This window comes from Protopterus annectens, chromosome 2.part0 (genome assembly GCF_019279795.1).
Source record: "Protopterus annectens isolate FY-2018-M chromosome 2.part0, PAN1.0, whole genome shotgun sequence".
NCBI lineage: Eukaryota > Metazoa > Chordata > Ceratodontiformes > Protopteridae > Protopterus > Protopterus annectens.
The window spans coordinates 1,066,498,713-1,066,513,579 of NC_056728.1; positions in this window are offsets into that span (position 1 = coordinate 1,066,498,713).

Consider the following 14,867-nt stretch of genomic DNA (forward strand, 5'->3'; position numbering starts at 1 on the left):
GTTTTGGGGCGAAAAGCATGATACGAGGTATAGCCTGGTAGCGCTGGGGTGCTCACAGGAGCCTTGAACCAGGTTTCAGTTACTGCACAGACGTCGATGTTCTCCATGCTGAGGAGTGCATCAAGTGCCTGCATCTTGAGATTTAGACTTCTGGTGTTGAGCAGCATTACCCTTAGTTTTTTCCATTTTGTTTTCTAAGGAGGTGGGTTTGTCTTTTGAGCCTTGCCTAAAAAGGCACTATGGGGTGGCAAGAGCCTTAGCCAATATCCGAAGCCCAGTGGTGACAGGTGTAAGCCATCCCTTGCGACAGCGTGGCTTGTCCAACATATCATCCCAGGCAGACAGACATTGGATCCCCTTAGAATGACACCAGTACTTGACCCAATTGTTAAAGCTGATCATCTTGTCTTTGTATTGTGGTATCATTCTTGGTGAGGGCAAGATGCTGCTCAGGATCAGGGTCATACCAGCCTGGGCTACATAATCGGAGAGCTCCTCTATGTCTCTTTTCATGTAGTCCAGGGAGGTACATCTCAGGTCATTCACACCAGCATGGACAATGACGGAGTCATATTTGTACTTGCTTTGGAGTGACCTGAGTGCGTGTGTTATGTGGCGGATCCTAGCTCCCGATAGACAGCTCACAGTCACCTTCTCCTTGTTCAGCCTGGTCAGTGGGACATCAGTGTGTCTGACTATGGAGTCACCTATTACTAGTGTATCAGGCAAGGTGTTTGGCCTTAAGGGCTGCGATTGGTCGACACACTGATTTATTGAAGTATGTGTTGCATGTGTTTTGTTTTGAGGTGGTGGATTTTGGATGTCTACTTTGGGAGCCTCTGTTGTTTTGGTAAGTTTTTATTAGAGCCTGAGTATGTCTTTGTGTTTTTATGTGTTTGGTTTGCAGTTGTGGTAGGTCTATGTAGGACTGGGATTGTTGTGTGTGTGGTTGCCATCTCCTCCTGTCTGGTCATGCCAACCCTGAGTTGAGAGAGTTCAGCCTCCAGTTTGGCTATATAGTTGCATCTCTCACATTTATTTGTGTTTGTTGGGAGGAGGAGGAGGTTGTCTGTGTACATGAGACAATTGTAGCATTGTCTCAAAATGCCCAGATTGACCAGCTGAACTGGAGACGACACCAGTAATCTACCACTCGACATGCTAGAACAGTATAAGGGAGTGGTATACCTTTAAGGGAAGTGGGTATTCACAGGGGTGGTAAGTAGATGTAGTGCTTTACTTAGTACGAGAGTGCTTACTTAGTAGAGAAGTATTGAGAACAAGTGCTAGGCTTATAATACAGTGAGTAGTCTGGTTATACTAAGAGTAGAGCTTCCTAAAGGGAAAATTTGAAGAACAGACTTGGCGGAGCCAGAAAAAGTTTAACCGGCATTGCGCTATGCGTATGACCGCGCAAAGCCGTGCAAACATGGATTTTAAACAGTGAACTACAAAAGAGCTGGAAATGGTCCCAAACAACCAATTACTATAGCTACTTGTGCTGAGGTCACTTCCCCCAAGGACAGGTAGGCTGCTCAAGGCTCCCCATTCCCACTGGTGAGCAAAGAAACTTCCTTCTATCCAAGTAAGGTAATGGACAACACAGGAACTACACCACAGCCCAGAATACAGCAATGCCTGTAAACTGGTCTAAACTAGTCGAGGAAGGCGGGAAAACAAGGATTATTTTTTTTTTTTTTTTTTTTGGTAGAAACACACAGAAAATGCAGAAACAGTGATAAATTAGTTACACAGGCTAGCACACTTTAGTGGGCAGCCTCCACAGTTAAATTAAACAAACAAACAAGCAAACATTTGATCAAATTCAACTAAAATGTAACTTTAAGTGCAGATTTTAAAATAATGCAGCAATCAGTTAAAAAACACTTCAGGCTAGTTCAAGGTAAGCTACAGAAGCTATTTCAAGTGAAAAAAAAGCAAAAATACTTAAATCCAGAAGGTAGTCACTTTTCTGAGTTCCCTGCTGCTAGGACCACTCTGTAAACCCACGTGGAGCTAGTCTGAGCAGTGTGGATATGGCTGTCCTACATGTTTTAATACCTGCCATGTCAGTTCTATGTTTATGAGGAATCCTCATCTGTTAGGTCACCTGCAGACTGGGCAGTGTGTTGTGCCCTTGGTTTCATGTGTTACCCACAGAGCATGTATCTGTAAACTGCAGAAGGTAGTAAGAGGATTGCATTCTGTAGATGTTGAAAGCCGTGACAGTTACTGACTTCCTATCCCTCATATGACATTTGTTGCGACAAACCCTGTTACAATGGTAAATGTATGAGGTTATCACAGCAACATGTCAATATTGGCCCTGTGTATGTGCTTCCAGCCACAACTCTGTCAACCTTTGTACATATGTCGTTCATTAAGAGGTGCATATGTGCTGTACACCATCATTAGTGTCATCATATCTGATTACAATCCAGTGAGATATCAGACTTCAACACATGTTATGTACAGTAGGGGTTATATTTGATGACATAACCTGGACATTCTGTGGTTGTTTGTGCAGTACTGAGGTCTGTGTACCTATGGTGAATGTCGACAGTGTGTGTATTGTTAAAATGTAATTTAGCCTGTGCACAGACTGTGGTAGATGGCATTGTTATAGGTCCCATCCTATCTGATGTTACATGCTGCTCCACTGTATGTTACTGTATTGGCTTACATGTTTGTAAGGCCATACACACACATGTCCCATACCACAGACAGCCAGCAGATCAAACCATGTCACAGCCCAGTATATGTAGGGTTAGTCTGTAAGTGGCACATATGAGGATGGTGTTGGACAGATAGTCCATATACTGTAATATTATTCTAGTTTACCATATGTGTCTGTGGCTGTGTTCTCATTGGTTGTGGTTATGCACTTTCACATAGGTGTATCTTACCCTGTGCTGTGACATTCCTGCAGAGTCTGCTATATATGCAGGTACATGTGCATTACCCCATAGGAGATGTAGGCCAGTGCTGAGCCAGTTTGCCTGCAGCCTGCACAGTGCATTGTTACATGCCTAGCAGCTTAGTGTACTTACCCAGTGAGATGTCATTTGCAGATACCTACCAGATCTACTGCTGCCGGCCTCCCCTAATAGTCATGTATGTCAGACAGAGCAGTGGGATGCTGTACAGATGTATGTCAATATCTAGTGGGTAGTATGTGGCCATGGCACCCCTGTACCTGTGGTTATTATGTGTCAGGCCAGACAGGAGTGTGTGAATGCATAACCTATGGTGGCATATGTATACCAGTCATTATGTGTTATACCCATGTATATGGCTGTTAACATCCATATTGTCAGGCATGGCACACATGTTTTGAACTAAGGGGTTCTGTGTATACCTCTGGACTGTACGAAGTGTTTCAGAATGTCCACATATATTGGCCAATATGTCCGCTGTAGTCCACAAGGGCATTATGTGCTAGCAGCGGTACTTTACTATGATGTCCTTAGGATGTCTGTCAGTAGCCAATGGCACACATGTGGAAAGCAGATGTGACCTCCCACACACACCATGTCTGTGAAGACAATCCCAATTGCAGTAGCAATAATCTACTAATATACCTGCTATACATACCTGACATCCCCTTGCACTACGAAGTTGGGACTATAGGGGTTGGGATAAGGCTACACTCCATGTCCAGGACATATGGTGAAAATATATGTACATATAATTATCCGGATATCTATATATATGTTTACACATATACATGTCGACATATATAGATGGGTATGTATATGTACATAGATATACATATACACACCCAGATATATACATATACAGAGCAATATATGTCTACACATATACAGATAGTGATGCGTATGCATATATACGCATGGATATCTACAGACATATTGACAGTAGTAGGTATATCAGAATAGATATATATGCACATATAGTTATAGATATCTCTCTCTCTCTCTTTATATATATATATATATATATATATATATATATATATATATATATACCAACATATCTAGGCATATCTGTACACATAGGATGTGCATACATATATAGCTATATACACTTATATCTATATGTACATATACCTGTATATACACATATGTATATAAACATATATGTATATATATATATATATATATATATATATATATATATATATATATATATATATATATATATATGTGTGTGTGTGTGTGTGTGTGTGTGTATACATATGTACATTCGAAGAGATGTACTCATGGCCATATATATGTAGCACTATACAGATGTGTATACAGATATATGTATGACTATACATCTAGACATATATGCATCTATCATATGTATACAACCATATTCCTATCATTAGTAAATGTTACAGTTGTGTATACCCTCCCACATGTATCTCACTGTATGTATCTGCTATGTGTACATTTTGATAAAACAACATATGTGATGCAAAAGTCATATTAATAACAAGGACTACACAATCTAGGAAGTAAAGGCAATTGTTCAATACTACTCAATATGTGTATTGACAGCTATATTTGTAAAACAACAGCTGTCTCCACAGTAGTCATGGCGTAGTGGTTAACTGCTGTTATTTTAGTGTAAAGGGTCCTGAGTTCAAGACCTGCAAGGGCTGTTCATTTTGTTGCTGGACAGTACAAGGACTGTCAGATACAGAGTGGTTAAGGCAGTTTTTGATCAATGTAAACCACACACGTCAGTACCACAACATTGCTAGGTAGGGGTCTAGTCCCAGTGTTGGCAAGTAACAGTATGCATGTATGTGGATGGGTCTACATCAGGTTGCAGGGTATACAAGCCTCAGTGGGCCACCTGTCCATATAGTAACCTGTGAAATGTGTTTGACTGTACCCCAGATATGTCACTGCCATGGTGTCAGCACAGTGATAAACCCTGTTGTGCATATGACTGCAGACCATCCTTGTGTTGACACATGTACACCTACAACACACATGGATAACATTTTAGAGACCGCAACCAAGCAGTGTTACTAACGGGTCTATATCAGTCCATTGAAATGGCTGATGATCGGATACCAAATGTTCGAACTGTAAAGTTCGAACACTGATTATCGTGAAGCTGCGGAACACCAAATTCTTTGCCAGGGAAAAAATTCAGTGGGCTGTTTCTGTCACTTTGTGATTATCAGGACTGTAGTGGGAAGTTACGAGTCGGGTTCAGGTAAGTGTGTGATTGTGTGGACGTTAAGGATAGGACACAGGTTAAGTGAGTTAGGGTTAGGGCGCAGGTGAGGTGGGTGTGCAATAGTGACAGACTATAGGGTTAGGGCGGGATAGGTGAGTTAGGGTTAGGGCGTGGGTCAGGTGAGTGTGCGATAGTGATGGACCATAGGGTTAGAGTTTGGGTTAAGGTAAGTGGATAGTTAGTAGTGTATGTACAGTTTAGTGTAGGGTTAGATGTAGGATTTTAAGTGTATGTGTGTGGATTGATGTGTTTTTGGTGTGCTTCTGTTGTGTGTATGTTTCTTGAAACAGCAATTTTTTTCCCTGGGAAAAAAATCGCTGTTCTAAGACTTTGATATTTGTGCAATTCATGGTTTGAAGTTCGAACATATGGTATTTGAACTTCAGACATTTTGATGAAGTGATATAGACCGGATACTAACAGCTAGAAGGCATCATTGCTGGATGGCTACACTACTTGCCAAATATGCCTCACACTCTACTCCCTACAACATGTTACATTGCAGGACTTTGGTACACTGTTGTACAGTCACCATGTGCATCAGAACCATATCAGCCTGTCCCTGCATCAATGGTCTGGATGACAGGGATGGGGCACAGGTATCATCATATACAAAGGGTGTGGTGTTGGTTTGCCAGAGACTGAGGGTGGGCCATACATTTGACACCATGTGTGTGGGTGAGGGGTGTACTCTGGAGAGCTGGCTGAGGTGATGTGGTGTGTGTAAGTATGAGGTTGCCCTTGGTGTGTTTGCATAGTGTGTGGTATGTATGCACACAGTTCTGCCATGTGGCTGCCCTACACAGGTGTTTATGGACAGCTGCAGACCATACTTGACAGGGTGTGCAGTTCACTGCCTGTGGACATGGACACGTCGACTTTGCCTGCCAGGGGTTCCGCGGGCATGTTCAGGTACATGCATTGATGTGCTACTCTCACATGCTGATGACATTTGTCCGCTGGTACCTGGTCCCTCCTGGGACTGGCCAGGACCACATGCATGTGGCCTGCTGTGATGTGGTATGGACAGCACACCCCTTGCACTGCCTGGGATGCTACTGCCACTATGGGAGCCCCTTGGTGTTCTAGCATGCCCATGTTGACTGCCAGCTGTTGTTGTTGCTGGCCCATGTCTATGCGGGCGTCGCCACATCCCCACCACATGGACACACCACGGCTGATGAGGGCCATCATCTCATCATGCCATCTATCCGCCTGCTCGGTAGAAGCATGGATGGCACCCGACAGTTCACAGAGGTTGTCGCTTACAGATGCAAGAGCAGCCCTCTGCAGCCTAAGGCCCCATCTGGTGTAATGCTCAATATGTGCCTGTGCTGTCATTACAGCCTGAAACATGCTTCTGCTGGTTGCAGCTATGTCACCTCTGCCAGGGGCATGATGTCTAGTGGCCCTAGTATGAGCACCCTAAGACATCCGCCTATGTGGCAGCCTGCCAGACATTCTCCTATGCCTGCTGCAATCAGACATGGTAGGAATGGTTACCACACTTTCCTTTGTACTGCCACTGAACACCAGCTGTCCCTCTGCTATGGCCACTGGTGAAGAGGGGTGTGTATAGGCACTGTAACTGTGTGCGGTGGTGGGGTGGCTAAAAGGGGGATGACAAATGTTGGTGGTGTGTCGGCCTCTGACAACTCCACATGTGCCTCAGCATTATTATCATCATCATCAGTGTCTGTATGGACACTTACTTCAGATTGCATGCAGGAGTGACCCTGACCCACCTCGCCACCTGTGGGAAAAAACAATAAACGCACTTTAAAACCTGTACAGCATTGCCTAACAGTACACACACACACACACACACACACACACACACACACACACACACACACACACACACACACACATCTCCATAATACCTACCTGTCCATGGCTTTACAGACAGTCTCACATATATGTCCATGTGTTACCCCATCCTGTATCACACTTCTAACATACACACATTGGTACCACTCATTAACATCACAGTCCTCTAAATGCCCACAGAGGTGGCCACAACACAAGGCCTGTTGCTAATTTACCCTTCCTGACCTGTGTGTAATGGATTTACATGGCCTCAATGCTGTCATTCAGTATGCACCCTCTGTATGGCCAGAATGATGTGCATGGCCCCTATATGTGTCGGCTACTATGTTGTATCCATAATAGTGCCCACTAGTATGTCATGTGTATGTAATGCTCAGTACATGCCAGATATGTTTCTCTGTCAGCCCATCATGTTCATAGGTTCATAGGTGGTACTAGGCTATCTGCCTGAAGGCATTTATAAGCCTAACCAGAATGTGTTGGCTTTCACCATCCCCTTAGATTAGTTCCCTGTGCCTCTGTTCAGCAGAGCCACTGAAGTCATCCACGGGGTAAACTTTCTGTTTCCCATCCACTCATCAAGGTTTCTTTTGAAGAGTATTAGCGAAGATCTCTGCCTAATGTAGATTGGGATCTTGTTCCAAAGCATGGAAAGTCTCTGGGACAGGAGTCTATCCCTCCAGCATGTCCTATTTATTGGTGAGGTTTAGATCCCTAAAGCGTGTGTCTCAAGGGGATAAGGTTTTCTTTAGGTGGAGCATGTCCATCAAGTCTGGGTTGTACATGGCCTTGTATGTCAGGCAGAGATCACCTCTGAGTAAGCAGTATGCAACCGAGTACAACTGGAGTTTCTTCAGTCGAGCTGCATAGGGCATCTGTTTGAGGCCATTGATCATCTTGGTGAGATACTTCTGTGGTCTTTCCAGCTGTTGCAGGTGTCTTTAAAGGTACATCCCAAATGGGACATTGTACTCTAAGATGGGTCTGATGAGTGATGAGTAGAGGGGCACAATGACCTCTTTTGATCTGGATGCGAACACTTTTGTGATTAGGTGGGCCACGTAGAAGGATTTTCTAACCACTTTGGCCATGTGATTATCAAAGGTGAGATTACTATCTACTTGGGTCCCCAGATCCCATATTATGTCTTCCGTATTTAGGGGACTACCACCTATGTGGTAGTTTGTGGGTACTTTGTTTTTTCCAAACGGGATGACTATGCAATTTTTGGCATTTAGCTAGAGGCCATGATTTTAAAACCAGGTATCCGTCTCAGTGAGACCCTTTTGGAGGATGCCTGTGTCAGCCAAAGAGTCAATTATAGCCCCTAGTTTGCAGTCGCCTGCGAACTTGGTCAGCCATAGTCCTCCTGTGCTTGATTGTACCTCTGAGAAGTATATGCCGAACAGGAGGGGTCCTATGACTGATCCCTGGGGAACACCACTTGTAACCGGTTTAGAGACAGATCTAGCACCTGCAACTCTCACCATGTGGGTTTTGTCCTTGAGCCAGTTGGCAACCCATCTTGTGAGGTAGGGGTTTATGTTTAGGCTGGTGAGCTTGTCTATAATACCAGAATGGGGAATGATGTTGAAGGCCTTAGCGAGGTCTAGGTAAGCTATGTGTACCACCTTTCCTTCATCTATAGCCTTAGCAACTGTCTCAAAGAAGTCCATCAGGTTTAGGAGGCATGATCTGCCCTTAACAAAGCCAAACTGGGTAGGGTCCAGTGTTTGAATGTTCTCAATGTCTCTGTTAATGAGTTCCATGATGATGCGCTCCAAAGCCTTGCAGACCAAGCTAGTCAGGCTTATAGGGTGATAGTTCTGTTGTGATAGTTTTGTTGTGGCTCCACCTTTGTGGAGAAGAATAACCGTTGCTGTGTGCAACTTTATGGGTATGTAGCCTGTGGAGAGGCTGAGTTTGAACAGTGTGTTTAGGTGAGGGGTTAGTTTGTCTTTGAGCTCATGTAGGACGCAGCCTGGCACACAGCCCAGTCTCATTGATGCTGGGTTTTTGGCTTTGGAGAGGGCTGTTTTAACCTGAGTGTCTGTGATTTCAGGGACTCTACATTCTTCTGGTATGGCTATGGGCCCTTTTGGGGGTGAAAGGGAGGTGAAGTTTGTGCTGAACCTGTCTGCCAGGATATTGACAATGTTGGTCGGTTCAGTGTATTTTGTGCCATTCTGCACTAACTCTGAAGCAGATCTGAGCATTGCCACTTAGATTCTTGACATAGCTAAAGAATGGCTTGTGGTTATCTTTGGAGTCCTTGGCAATTTTTCCTTCAAAGCTTGCCTTGGATGATTTTATCAGGGATCATAGTTTATTGCTGATACTGATCAGGAATGTCTTCCCTTCTTGGGATTTTACTCTTTTCTGTACTAGTTTCCTCCTTCTATTGTATTTCTTGTTTATGGCAGGAGTCCACCAGACTGGTTTCCTTTTCTTGGAGGAGTGAGTCTTGGTTTTTCTTGGGATGGCATGATATATTTATTCTTGTAGCTGCCTGTAGAATGCATTAGTAAAGGATTTTGCAGCTTGGACAGTGTTATCCTTCAGCATGGTGGCTTTGAAACTTTCCACCTCGGTCTTAAGTAACGTGAAGTTTGCTTTTGAAAAGTTTTTCAAGGTGGCTTTCTTGTCGGGTGTGGGGGCGGAATATGTATATACAAAGTGATTTGTTTATAGTCAGATCTAACCAGTGAAGGGTTGACCTCTGGTGTGGAACAGCGGTCGCCCATGTTGGGGATGACCAGGTTCAATGTGTTATCACCTCTGGTGGGAGTGCTGACTAGTTGAACCAGGGCATTTGAGTTTATAAATTCTAGAAAAGGTGGGCAAGGGAGTTAGTACTTGAGTAGTTCTCCCAGTTAATGTTTGGGTAATTGAAATTACCCAATATTATGGTGTTTGGTAGGACCTTTATGTTTCCCAGTGTTTCCAGAAACATGGAATGGGGGTCCTGGGACATGGTGGGTGATCTGTAGCAAGCTACAATTTGAATTGCAGTTTTGCCCATTGTTCCTTGCATGTGGATGATCTCTGAAGCATCGTGCTGTGCCATTAACCTGGAGTTGTGGGTATTCTTGATGAATATGGATACACCCCCGCCTTTTGTATTTCGGTTTGGGTTCTGTGGCTGAAATGTATGGTAATAGTTGTATCCTGGTAGTGCTGGGGTGCTCTCCGGAGCCTTAAACCAGGTTTCTGTTACTGCACATATATCAATTTTCTCCATACTGAGGAGTGCCTCCAGTGTGTGCATTTTGAGGTTTAGACTTCTGGCATTGAGTAGCATTACCCTCAGTTTTTTGTTACTTGTGCTCTTTATGGTGGTGGGTTTGTCTTGCCTAAAAAAGGCACTATGGGGGTGGCAAGAGCCTTGGCAAGTATTCAAAAGCCTAAGGGTGACAGGTGCAAGCCATATCTAGTGAAGCAGTGTGGCTTGTCGAGCATGTCATCCCAAGCGGACAGACATTGGATCCCCTTTGAATGACACCAGAAACAGCCAATTGTTGAAATTGAGAATTTTTTCTTTATACAGTGGTATCATTGTCGGTGAGGGCAGGATGCTATGCAGGGTCAGGGTCATACTGGCCTGGGCTACATGATCAGAGAGCTATTCCATGTCTCTTTTCATGTAGTTCAGGGAGGTATGGCTCAGGTCATTCATACCAACATGGACAATGACAGAGTCATATTTGTACTTGTTCTGGAGTGACCTGAGTGCTTTTGTTATGTGGCGGATCCTGGCACCCAACAGGCAGCTAACAGTAACCTTCTCCTTATTCAGCCTAGTGAGTGGGATGTCAGTGTGCCTGACTCACCTATTATTTGGGTATGTTATTTTGCCTTGCATGGCACACTAGTTTTGTGAAGTATGTGTTTCATGGTTTGTGTTGGGGGGTGGAGGTTGCTTGGATGTTTGCTTTGGAGGTCTCTGTTGGTTTTGCATATTTTTATTTAGAGCCTCCGAGTATGTTTCCATGTATTTATGTGTGTTTTATGCTGGTGCTGGTTTAATGGGTCTGTATAAGACAGGTGGTGTGATGCAAGTATTTACCTTCTCCTCTTGACTGTCTGATTCAGTCTTGGGTTGAGAGAGCTTAGCCTCTAGTCTGGCTGTATAACTGCATCTCTCGCATGTATTAATGTTTGGTGGTAGGAGGAGGGGGTTGTCTGTGTACATGAGGCAGTTGTAACATTGCCTCAAAATGCCCAGATTCACTAGTTGGACTGGAGAGTACACCTGAAACTGCCCTTTGGACATGCCTGGATAGGTACAGTGAACTGTTTTACTGGATGGCTGGTAAGGTCGACTAGAGAGCCTTGTCCTTCTGTACAGTACAGGAGGGTCTAGTGCTAGGGTTTATAAGTGCTTGCTAAAAGTTTTGAGCAAGTGCTGGGCTGAGAAATGAATGGCTTGAGTGCTTAAGTTGAAAGTTTGTCTAGTTCTAAGGGAAAAATTGAAGAGGAGACTTTGTGGAGCCGGGAATAGTTTTACCCTAGCTAACCTGTGCTGCCCGGTGCACAAAACCGGGCAAATATGATATTTATAGCAGGGAAATGAAGGAGATAGAAATTAGCCCAAAATGGACAATAAACTACTAATTTCTGGGCTGAAACCTCTCCTCCAGGGACAGATAGGCTGCTCAAAGCTCCCCTCTCTCACAGGTGAACAGAGAAACTTCCTTCTATCCAAGTAAGGTATGGGCAAACACAGAGATTTGTAACACAGCCCTGAATTCAGCACTAACCTGAAAACTGTACTATACTAGCTTAGAAAGGCAGGAAACAAGTATATATATATATTTTTTCAGAAAATAAAGCAGATACACTCAAAAAACAGTTTAAAAGCACAGAAAAAGGATAATTAGTGTTATATATCACAGATCAGAGTTGTAGTCAATAAAAGCAGATGAATAAAGTGCAATTTTATATATATATATATATATATATATATATATATATATATATATATATATATATATATATATATAAAACAATAGAAAACAAACAAACTGATTTAAACAAGTTACCCAATTAAACAGAAAAAGCTCAAAACTGAGCCCTGTTCCAGCAGTCTTCAATCAGACAAGTTCTAACTGTACACCCCTGCTTACTAGGGTGCAAAGGAACCTTCGCCAAAAAGATGGCATGGATCAGTGCCTCAAGTTTTACAAACAAAGCTAGATTCAGCAGGCCTGAATCTAGTCTATGCTACAGCAACAAGGTGCACCAATTTCAGAAAGAAACAGTTAAAATAAGCAGTCACAATTAGCCTGTGACCAGAAATTCCCAGCTCAGAAGGGCAGAATCCAGTCTCTCCTCTCACAAGAGTGCAGACCACAAACCTTCTTAATGTAGAATAACTGGCCTGAAGCCCAAGTGCGTAAGCCAGAACTATTGCACTTTTAGAATAGCAGACACTGGGCCTTCAGTTAGTGATTCCCAGCTTAGAAGGATGTAAGCTACATGTCCTGCTACAACAGTGCAGACAACAAACCTTCTTAATGTAAAACAGCCTGTATGAAGCCCAAGTGCTTAAACCAAAATACTTAGAATAACAGTTAAAATGTAATCAGGTCATAACCAAGCAGTAATAAATGCAGCAGAATAAATAAAATTGAGTACTTTTAAGAAAAGCAAAATAAAGTAGGAGGAAACACAACTACAGTAAAAGCAAATGAATAAAGTGCAACTTTTTTTTTTTTTTTTTTTTTTTTAAATGCAACAAGAGACGAAGGAAGAACCTAAGTAGGCTGGCCTTCTCAAATCTTTTCTCTGTATTAAGTAGAGTGAACACTAGACTCAGAATATGATCTCACTGTACTCAGTTAAGCTTGCAAATGAGATGGACTCAGGAGTGTTCTAATACAGACTTACAGGAGGGGCGGGCAATTCCAGAACCACCAACACAAATATCAGCGCAAGAACAAGGAGAGTGGGTGGGGAACTAACTGTAGAGAGACACACAGCACACTGTTCAGAAACACACAATTAGGAAACAGGAAAAATGAAAATACAGTTATTTTAAAACTGCAAGTTTGTACTTAACAAAAGACTAAAATTCACTACTGCAAGTTTCACTTAGCTTCAGCTTGTAATGCAGATGTTTGTTGCCAAGCAAGTCTCTCAGGAGTCAGCTGTAATATTTGGATACACTCCGTGGTGTTGACTATTACTTTCCCAATGCATCCGTAGAGCTGCATACATGGGTTGTAGGTGACCACTCTGCTGACTGCAATATTAAGTGTGTACCTGGAGTCTACCTTCCCTCAGGATGCCTGTTCCATGCTACAGACCATATTATACTATTTGCTGTCCTGTGATTCCATGAGAGGTATTCCAGGTGCGTAATGTGGCAGTCCATGTCCATGTACAGCATGGTCCCAAAGGGGGGTCAGCTGTATGAACACCCCACAATCACATGTGCATTCATGGCCACACACACAAATACACACATGCACACATGCATCGTACATGCATCTACCTCCCACCACTTTACCAGAGTGACCCTGCAGACAAACAAACTAACCACCAGGATGCACACACACACACACACACACACACACACACACACACACACACACACACATACAGTTGAGGTTGCACAATGATCGTACACACAGTTCTCCTATTACCCAGCTGCCAACATGCAGAACATATGGTACAGAACAGCATAAAGTTCAGCTAAAGTCAATCCATGCTAGCAACAGTATACATGTGTGTGATGCATGTGCTGTGACTAGGTGATGCCCCTTCCCCTGGATACCATTGCTCCCATGTACACAGTATTGATGTGCACCTGTTCAGTACCCTGCCATGTACTGTGCATGACAACTCACAGCTGTACAACCCATTGCAAAATGTGTAATACTGTGTCAGTTATGTCAGATTTACTTCTCACAGCCCCTATGTGTTTCAGCAACTCATACCAGGGATGATCTGCAGACTGTTGTCATTGGTGAATGTCTGATGCCTGATTAACACCTATCAATATCAACAGACCATGTATGACCACTGCAGAAATGCTTACACTGACAACCATCACAGCATACCGTGGCTATGGAGGGGTGTACACACCTTTATTGATTTTACACACACATCCTTGATCTGCAATGGGACCACAGCACCACATATCTTAGCAGTACACAAGCATGGTATGTAACATATTTCCTGTACTTTCACATGCAATGTCTACAGATTGTGTTAGGTGTGAGACTGCTGACCGCAATGCATACACACCATGTGGGAATATGTGTGCACACCCTTATCATGACGGTTTATCACACCTCTTGTTGTGTATACTACAGCAGTCACTGCTCATGGCAGGGGTGTACCCACATGGGCCTTATACAATTGCCAGTGTATGTTCAGTCTACCCTACACATATCCCCCTATTCTGCATGATTGCAAGATCTTCTCATGTGCACATCCCATGGTGTTCACACAATGCCATCACTATTGCAGTGTGGGTAGGGTTATGGCTGCCACAGGTCCTGAACCTGACTATATGCAGTTAGAGCCATTCCTACCATCCTTAGGATCCCTGCTGCAGTGCACTGGTGTGTCATGCTGAGACCCCCCTCCCTCAGCACTTATGCAGATGCATGACAGGTAAGCCCTACACATTTGTGTCACCTTGCAGTGTCCCATACACTGACACCACATGTTGCAGCCTAGACCCAGCTGATAATGTGGATTACATAATGCCTTATGCCATAGTGTATCTCTGCAGCAGTTGGCATTGTCCTGCAGGTATATACACTGGTGTTGCAATGTATATGGGTGTTGTTCAGAACATGTCACTACTGCAGGCCATGTCTACCAAC